Below are 5,847 nucleotides of genomic sequence, written 5' to 3' on the forward strand. Positions count from 1 at the left end.
AAGTTATGTGATTGTGGAAGTATCAATTGAAATTTGACACTCTATCACACACAGATTGAACAAGAATAAGAAAAAACAAACATGGTAGTAGTTCGAGGAGATTGAAATTCCTATATGATTCTGGTGAACTGGCTATTCTGAAAACAAATTTGACAGTTTCAGTAATGCTGAAAACTGGCATACCAAAGCACTTAGCAATTCCAATTCCGTAAGAGTCCACTTATGACAAAAAGTCTATTCTTTTTGTACTATCTGTAACTGCAAAAATTAGAAATCACTCCAAAGTCAATCAACACAGATTAGGTACATAATACAGGTCTATTCATACAATAGGATATGACACAGCAGTAGAAACAAAGAATATTATTTTTGTAACAACATGGAAAGTTTACAAAATGTACTTCTAACAATAAAATCAAGCTGAGAAAAGACTAACATAGTGCCATGGTATTCTTATTAACTGAAAAAAAAAAGAAGAAATCCAAACTATATAACAGCCCTTCAATGTTCTATTGTAAAGGTAGGGTAGGAAGCTCAATAGTGACATCCAAAGAACCTTCCTTGCTGGTGTTTAGCCTCTTAAACCTTGTCCTACATACACCAAAGTTGCCCAGTGAAGCCAACAGAATAGAGCCCAGGTGATTTAAGATTTGGTTATAAAAATATGGTAGCTTCTGTCTTGGGTGCTCAGTTGCCCTACCTCTCAGATGATTTGCTGTGCGATTACCAAGTGTCCTGGCTTGGTCAGAAAGTTGTGCTGATGTCCACATGATGAGTAATGGAGGGTTTCTGCCAACCACCAAGTTAGTGACTAGATGTGACCTCTGTGGACCCAGGGCCAGAGTCAGCCATCTCAGCTATTCATCCATCCTTGACCTTCAGGAACTGCACAGCTATGCTTTGGGGAAGATTGTTACACAGCAATGGATAACTAATACAAGGTACTTATACCAATTTGTAAAATTAAACAGGTTCAATAATTAAGAGAACATATGCCCATTTCAGGATAAAGTGTAACTGTGGGGAAGGGGATGGGTAGGCTTGTGTGATTTCTTTCAAAGAGTTATTTCTTTGAAAAGGGGAGAGAGACAGAGAGGGAGGGAGGGAGGGAGAGAGAGAGAACTGTACCAGAAGCAGTGCAGTTGAGAGTTGATCATTTGGGATGCTGTGTTGCAAACAAAATTTTAACCTGCTGTGCTAGACTGCCAGCCCAGAATAAGGCTTTAGTTATAGTTACTTTTTATTTTCATGAGAAAGTATTATTTTTCTTTTTATTTTAAAGATTGATTTACAAATGTGAAAGTCTGTGTGTGTGTGTGTGTGTGTGTGTGTGAGAGAGAGAGAGAGAGAGAGAGAGAGAGAGAGAGAGAGAGAGTATTCATCTGCTTTACAGATGGCCACCACAGCCAGGGCTGAGCCAGGCTGAAGCCAGGAACTAGGAGCTTCATCCAGGTTTCCCACATGGGTGGCAGTTACCCAAACACTTGGACCGTATTAACCTGCTTTCCCCTGGCCATCAGCAAGGAGCTGGATTTAGTGGGCTTAAAGTAGAGCAGCTGGGATGCAAAAAACAGCATCTATATGAGATTCTGGCATAGCAGGGGGTAGCTCTTACCTGCTACACCACAAGTCCTTGAGAAATTTTTTATTGAATACGAAAACATTCTGGTGCCAGCTCTGTGATGTAGCAGGTAAGGCCACAACCTGTGGTGCCAGCATCCACAATGGGCTCTAGATCAAGTCCCAGCAGCTCCACTTCCAATCTAGCTCCCCATTAATGCACCTGAGAGAGCAGCAGCAGATGGTCCAAGTACTTGAGCCACTGCCCCTTATTTGGGAGACCTGGAAGAAACACCTGGCTCCTGTTTTTGGATTGGCCCAGCTCTAGCTATTGTGACCATTTGAGGAGTGAACTAGTAGATGGAATCTCTCTCTCTCTCTCCCCCTCTGTCTCTCTCTCCCTCTCTCTCTCTCTCTCTCTGGATTCTGCCTTTCAAATAAGTAAATAACCTAAACAAAAGAGAACATCTTAGCATTTGTTACATCTGAGAGTCCCATAAATGTGCAATGGTTTGTATGATTGCCCCCTATATCTGTGGTTCCACATCTATGCATTTAATCAATTGATGATGTAAAATATTGTGTCTGCACTGATATGTACAGGTCTTTTTCTTGGCACTGTGACCTAAACAATACAGTAAAACAACTATTTGCATAGCATTTACATTGTAGTCAGTGTTAAATATTATATAGAGGTGAATATAAGCATAGAGAGGATGCAGGTAAGTAAAAAAAATGATGTGCAATTTTTTATAAAGAACTTGAGTATGTGTAGATTTGTATATCTAGGGGGCATTTGGAATCAACCCAACATATATTGAGGGACAATTGTATATTATTTTCTGTAACCTAAAACATTGTATTATTACTTAAAACACCTTACTATAAGAACCATAAACTTTTAAAAAGACAGAAACGGGTATCTACTCCATTTATCAAGTGCTACAGAGCACTGGCTGGCTCCTCTAATTGCAGTCTTGAGGAAAGTAATAATTACTCTAATGGAAAATAATTTGCACTAAAGAGGACCTATATATTGGCATCTGTTCCCAAAGCTGGCAACATCAAATGTTTAAGTACCTAAACATTAGGTATATATATGTTTTAAAAGGCAACAAGAGGGTCCAGCACTGTGGCACAGCAGGTAAAAGCCCTGGCCTGAAGCACTGGCATCCCATATGAGTGCTGGTTCCAGTCCTAGCTACTCCTCTTCTGACACAGCTCTCTGCTATTGCATGAGATAGCAGTAGAAGATGGCCCAAGTCCTTGGGCCCCTGCACTCACGTGGGAGACCTGGAAGAATCTCCTGGCTTCTGGCTTCAGATTAGTGGAGCTCTGGCCATTCCGGCCATCTGAGGAGTGAACCAGCAAATGGAAGATCTCTCTCTCTCTGCAACTCTTTCAAATAAATAAAATTATTGTTTTAAAAAAGGCAACAAGATACTTATATGAGAGAACCTCACAAAGAATTCATAAGAAGCAGGAAATATCTGGTTCCTATATTCGCAAAATGCTGAGAGTCGCCATGTTAATAGCTGCATTCATAGTATTTAATGAAATATAAGTTGTGGCAAAATTGCTTTAATTTTCAGATTCTCTCAGTTAAATATAACACATACACAATCAAGCAATGCAGCAGAATTTCTGGTCACACAGTCCTACAGTGACACCCTAACAGGCAGGAAGAGCTACACTACATCTAAATATAACACTGACAGCACAAAGAGGAAAACCAGGGCAGATGTTCAGGATTCCAAATCTGTTCAGCAATATGAAGCCAAATATGTCTGCGTTGGTATTTAAGAAGGTGCATCACAGCATATCTTCTATTTGTGGTAGTTTTGAAGATTTTATTTTCAGAGACTATGAATTGACCTAATATGAGAGTACTTTTTAAAAGCTCATGGAAAAGTAGAATTTAAGGACAGATTTATTGTGCCAAAAATTTGAAACCCATGCATTCAAGGGATCCTCAAATAAGTTTGTGGAAAACACATTTCATAATTCATTTTCCATGAACTCGTAGCAGTACCTTCACATTCCAGATATAAATTGTCCTTTTGGTGTTGCTTTTCTTCCATTTCCAAAGTTTTCTTTTACTTTTCAGAAATGCCAGTGTGTCTTAACAAGATTGTTGGAGGTTGAATAATGGAAGGCAGATCAGAATTAGAAAGGTTGAGTTCCTAATGTCACATAGCACAGAAGGGTAATGAGAACCTAGTAGATATTTTGTGAGCAAATACAAGAAAGTAGCTCCAAGGTTCCAATCACAAAAATGCCAAAAAAGGGGAAGTGTTGACAACCCTGGGTTGATCAGTGCACATTGTATATGTGATTAAAGTGTCACACTGTACCTCACGATACACACAATTTTTGCTAATTTAAAATTGAGGATCACCCCCAAGCTATTGAATTCACATCAAGTTCTCTTGTTAGGGCTCAATGCAGGAGTCACTCACCTGCGCAGAGACTTGCCCCCAAAACCCAACCTCTTCCAAGCTCACAGATGACATGGATGGCTTTCATCACTGTAGAACCTACCACCAAAATGTCTGAAGAAAGGGACAAACCAAATAGGTAACATTCATAATTCAGGCCAGCCCTCATCATGGGCTGAATGTAGAGTTGTTGGTTGAAGAGATATCATGAGTCAGGCAATGTTACACAATGACGGAGGTCATAGCATGCTCAGTACTCTCAAGGGGATCAAGGGGGCCTCAGAAAAGAATGAGGATGATATTATCTCCACTGTTAAGCAGGTAAGGAAAACACAAGGATCAACACCTTTGAATGGGACAGAAGCATATGACATACATGGGTCACGTGTAGTTGTATATAGGTTGTGCCATTCATTCATCTCTTCATCAATCAGTTCATACATTGGTTCATCCATCTGTCTGTGTGTTCTTTCATCCATCCATCCATCCATCCATCCATCCCATTCACCCACCCTTCTATCCACCCATTCATCCATCCATCCATCCATCCATCCATCCACCAACCCATTCATTCATCCATCCATCCATCCATCTCTCCCTCCCTCCCTCCATCCATCCATCCATCAATCCATCCATCCCTCTACTCATCCATCCATCCACCCATATTCCAAGCAGTTACTTGTCAAGTATTTAATGCAATGTGGATGCTTTCGTCAGTATCAGCAACAGTGGTGAATGTCACATGCTCCCTACTCCCTTGAAGCTTCCCATCTCTGGGGGGGAGGGGCAGGTATGTAAATCTAGAGTGATCATTGCTAATGGGAACCAGCTGATTAGTCCCTCTGCTTTGGAGATCTTTCTTCAGAGAACTCAGAAAGGTGTGCCAGCTCCTTCCTCCTTGCTCACTGGCTACTCATTCACAAGCATCTGTATTGGATCTATATTGCCTTCCTCATTTGCAAGCCTCACAGAATTCCAGGGCTCCTGCTCCTCCCAACCTTGCTTCCCTAGGGACCTACCACAGTGGGCCTTGTGGATAATACACACACACACACACATGCACACACGCCTGCCTCACTCCCTTGAATGGTCTAATTGCATAAGAAAACACAATTATCAAATATGATGCACCTGATGATATGAAGGAATCAAAGCTAAGCACAAGGGAAGTCTGATTTTGTATCTTTTGTTTGTCCTTTCTGAGTGTACCCTGAGGAACTTGAAATGATAATTTCAGACTTGATATTATGTAATATGTTAGGGAAGCTTCAGTCTTACTGATCTGAGTCAACTATCTCCTTTAAACTCAAATAGCATAGACAAACCAGTGGTACTTTGACACAAAGGATATACATTATAAAATATTTATTTATTTATTTGAAAGGTCAAGTTACAGAGACAGAGAGAGAGAGAGAATGTTTCCATCCCATGGTCCACTCCCCAAAAGGCCAGGGCTGGGCCAGGCTGAAGTCAGGATCCAGGAATTTCTTCTGGATCTCCCACCTGTGTGAAGGGGCCCAAGCACTTGGGCCATCCTTTCTGCTTTCCCAGGCACATTATCAGGTAGCTGGATCAGAAGTGGAACAACCCTGCCTCAAACAGATGCCCATATGGGCTGTCTGTGTTGCAGGTGACAGCTTTACCCACTAAGCCACAATACCAGCCCCAGGATATACATTTTTACGATTGCATGGGAAGATATCAGAATTTCTGTGTGGGCTGGGGCTGGGTGCTACTTTTCTAATGAATCCAGTGACATCCAGATGGTGTGTTTTGGGAAAATAGTGTTGTAATTTCAGTGCCATTAAGTTGACTCTTTCACTAAAATCAGTGCCCATTCTTATCTGCT

The sequence above is a fragment of the Lepus europaeus genome, chromosome 7 (assembly GCF_033115175.1).
Source record: "Lepus europaeus isolate LE1 chromosome 7, mLepTim1.pri, whole genome shotgun sequence".
NCBI lineage: Eukaryota > Metazoa > Chordata > Mammalia > Lagomorpha > Leporidae > Lepus > Lepus europaeus.